Source organism: Protomyctophum bolini, assembly GCF_963924005.1.
Source record: "Protomyctophum bolini genome assembly, chromosome: 8".
Classification (NCBI taxonomy): Eukaryota; Metazoa; Chordata; class Actinopteri; order Myctophiformes; family Myctophidae; genus Protomyctophum; species Protomyctophum bolini.
The window spans coordinates 757,678-762,197 of record NC_137869.1 but is presented as its reverse complement, the minus strand read 5'-3'; positions in this window follow the sequence as shown (position 1 = coordinate 762,197).

Sequence of the window (4,520 nt, the reverse complement as noted above, 5' to 3'; positions counted from 1 at the left end):
GTAGGACTACAACATGACCCGGACGTAACGTAGGACTACAACATGACCCTGACGTAACGTAGGACTACAACATGACCCTGACGTAACGTAGGACTACAACATGACCCTGACGTAACGTAGGACTACAACATGACCCTGACGTAACGTAGCACTACAACATGACCCGGACGTAACGTAGGACTACAACATGACCCGGACGTAACGTAGGACTACAACATGACCCTGACGTAACGTAGGACTACAACATGACCCGGACGTAACGTAGCACTACAACATGACCCGGACGTAACGTAGGACTACAACATGACCCGGACGTAACGTAGGACTACAACATGACCCGGACGTAACGTAGGACTACAACATGACCCGGACGTAACGTAGGACTACAACATGACCCGGACGTAACGTAGCACTACAACATGACGTCGGACTTAAATACTGAATAGACTGTGGGACTCTCAATGGATTGACCTCCCATGAAATGCAGACCAGCCTTAATTCTGCTAAAATAAAATAAGATAGTTTTCGCTATACTCACCGATACACAGAGACTGTTTTGTTATGAAGAAAGCCTATAACTTTCCACTGTGGACACTCTCTGTAAAAGTATATCTCACCGTGTGGCATTATTTGCAGTTATTGAACTATATCGAGGAATTGTGGGTTCCAAATATTCTACAACGGACAAAAAGTGTGGTATCTGGTTTTTGTGTGTGCGTGTGCGTGTGCGTGTGTGTGTGTGTGTGTGCGTGTGCGTGTGCGTGTGCGTGCGTGTGCGTGTGCCAGACAGACAAACAGACAGAGCATATACTCTATAAACTCAAAGCAGCAGTGTGCTCGACAGACACACAGACAGACAGACAGACAGACAGACAGACAGACAGACAGACAGACAGACAGACAGACAGACACAGACAGACAGACAGACAGACACACAGACAGACAGACAGACAGACAGACAGACAGACAGACAGACAGACACACAGACAGACAGACAGACAGACAGACAGACAGACAGACGGACAGACTGCCGCGCGGCAGGGCAGCTCAGTGTATAAATATAATACGTCGTGTATAATTTATGATTTGTGTAAAGATGAAAAGTTTGTCAGCGGAACGAATGATTTGTGGTTTTCTGTTACGGAGGGCGGTCGCTCAACGACAGGAACCAGTCAATACGTCAAAGCCATTTCATTACCAGCACCAATCACAGAGAGGCCCGCTGATCGATAGCGCGGCGGGCGCTGAGGTCACATATCCTGATTGTTTGTGCCCGACATTAGCATGAAGCGTACTCTGTGTTTAGCCCATTCTGAACGGGAACCCGTTTTGGTGTTAGCATCATGTTATGCTTTAGCTATTGAAAAATAGCAGATCTACAAGCTCATAGCGCGCCACCGAGTGGCGCGCTACGAGCTTGTAGGTCTGCTATTTTTGAAAAATCGAAGAACGACTGACATTTTTACAATCTGATCTCAGGTCAGAATGGGTTCATCAGACCAGTGTGTGTCCAGTGGAAACCTCGTATGAATCTGATCTCAGGTCAGAATGGGTTATGAACGCCGTTCAGCCGGAGAGAGGCGGAGCGGCGGTCGCTGCATAGCGCTGTCGCTGTTGTTGTGACGAACAGAGAGCTGAGCCCGAAGGCAAAGCTCTCCGTCTGCCGAGCAACGTGGTGTCTTTGGCATGCAGTGTCCTCATTCTCCTGCCTGGCTGCTATGTTGGTTTTTTATTCTATTAATCTTTTTATGGATCCCTGTAGTTTTTAGGACTTATTTATACTTAGTATTGTCTTGCACTGATAATTTATTATTGTACGAGCAGCCTGTGCTGTCTTTTAACTAGGAGAAACGTAATTTTGTTTTTTTCTGCTGCTATACAGTTGGAAATGATGACAAAATAAAGCATTCTTGAATCTTGAATCTCACCCTGAATACTCCCTGCATACAGATTCCCGTTGGTATAACGTGTGTATTTGTGTGTACTCCTGCTGGTGTTGAGCACTATATACACGTAACATTCTGGTGTAGCACCCGACCCATCTAGAGCCTTCTGCAGTGTTGGCTTCAGGGTCCAGATTCTACCGTCGTGTAGAAGAAGCTGAGTTTGGTTTGTCGAGGGGGGGGAGGAGGAGGTTGGGAGTTCCATACACTGGCCGTGCCGTGCCGTTCAGGTTCAGGGCCCTCCATGGAAGTGCCTTCCTCACTTTCAGGTCTTGTTCTGTTTGAGTTGACCTCAACGAGACCATCGGGTACTTGAAGTCCTCGACTTCCTTCAGAGAACTGCCTGCAAACTGGGCAGAACATGCAAACTACACACAGAAAGGACCTTTAGAGAGAGAGAGAGGGAGAGAGAGAGAGAGAGAGAGAGAGAGAGAGAGAGAGGGGGGGGGAGAGAGAGAGAGAGAGAGAGAGAGGGAGGGAGAGAGAGGGAGGGAGAGAGAGAGAGAGAGACAGAGAGAGAGAGAGAGAGAGAGAGGGGGGGGGGAGAGAGAGAGAGAGAGAGAGAGAGAGAGAGAGAGAGAGAGAGAGAGAGAGAGAGAGAGAGAGAGAGGGAGAGGGAGAGGGAGAGGGAGAGGGAGAGAGGGACAGAGACATGAGGGGTAAAGCTGAACTTGGCTGTTTCTCACATGGAGTTTCTTGTGCCAAGTACAACTAACACTTTGCTATTTACAATCTCTCTCTCTCTCTCTCTCTCTCTCTCTCTCTCTCTCTCTCTCTATATATATATATATATATATATATATATATATATATATATATATATATACATACAGCCGTCATTATTATTATTTTTTTCTAAAAAAAATGTATCCCACGATTTTGTAACCCAGTTTTCTTTTCACCCTGTGCCAATTATCTAATGTAATCCTGGGCGCTACACTTCCTCTGCCAACCTGGGGGGGGGGGCAGCGGACTGACCTCATGCCTCCTTCTATGCATGAGGAGTCCAAGCTGCTTCTTTTCACCTGACAGAGGGGAATTTCCCCGGCCGGACGTATAGCGCGTGGAAGGGACACGTTATTCCGACCAGTTCCTTTCCCCTCCATCAGGCGCCCCGGCTGGCCAGGGGGAGGCAGTTTTAGAGACCAGGATTACTGCATGTTTTTGTGAGGGTATCTAATTAGCCGTCATTAATTTAAGCACAATCGGTTACACCTGCAACAACCGGACAGACTGACAGAAACGGGTTCATTGAATTTATTTTTCTTGGATAATATTAGATCTAATAAAACTGATGGACGGCGTTTTAAAAGAAGCATTAATGGCGTTTTTAAAGCGTCCGCGGGTTTGAGCCAATCTGCAGTTTAACCCATTCTGGGCGGGAACCCATTTTGGTGTTATAGCACTATGTTATGCTTTAGCTATTGGAAAACAGCAGATCTACAAGCTCGTAGCGCGCCACCGAGTGGCGCGCTACGAGCTTGTAGATCTGCTATTTTTAAGTGGTGCAACCACTTCTACAACCAGCTTGCAATGTCCGTGTACCCGTTTGTGTACGTCAATGAGCACGAGTATGTTACTTATTAATAGCAGTAGGGGGCGCCAGAAACAGAGAGAGGGGTAGTGCTGTGTCTCTAATGAGAGAGAGAGAGAGAGAGAGAGAGAGAGAGAGAGAGAGAGGGAGTTGCACCACTTGGTTCACACAGGTGTGATTTTTTTTTTAATCGAAGCGTGACTGACATAGAAGACCTTTTTTTTTAGAATCTGATCTCAGGTCAGAATTAAAACTGTCAGGATGTAGAAGACATTTATATAGAGTCTGATCTCAGGTCAGAATTAAAACTGTCAGGATGTAGATTTAGAAGACATTTCTATAGAGTCTGATCTCAGGTCAGAACGGGTTAATGAAAGCTCTCCAACTCCAACAACGTGAGTGTAGCCTGGCTCGGCTCGGAGGAGGAGGCCGGTGGTCTGAAGACAGACTGTAAATCACACTCCGTCCATAAGGGAATAATTAATGTACGTTCTGAAGCCATAAGTTCATAACCTGAGGCAGTGGTTCTCACCCAGGGGGTCCCCATGCACCTAAATGATGCCAAATGGACCCTCATTAGATCTTTAACCCATTCTGACCTGAGATCAGATTCATATGAGGTTTCCACTGGACACACACTGTCTGATGATTAACCCATTCTGACCTGAGATCAGATTCTAAAAAATGTCAGTCGTTCTTCGATTTTTCAAAATAGCAGACCTACAAGCTCATAGCGCGCCACTCGGTGGCGCGCTATGAGCTTGTAGATCTGCTATTTTTCAATAGCTAAAGCATGACATGATGCTGACACCAAAATGGGTTTCCCGGTCAGAATGGGTTAACTCTTGAGAGCGTGACCAAACTGACCCGTATAGACTAGGCATGTGGGAAATAATCGATACGTATCGATACATCGATTATGACGTGCGCGATGCGAGTGAATCGGTTCATTCACTGTGTATCGGAAAAAATTGACGGGTGAATTCTCGATGCATCGTTCGCGGAGTGCTTGCATCGGTAAAATCCGTGGTTGCACTGTTTTA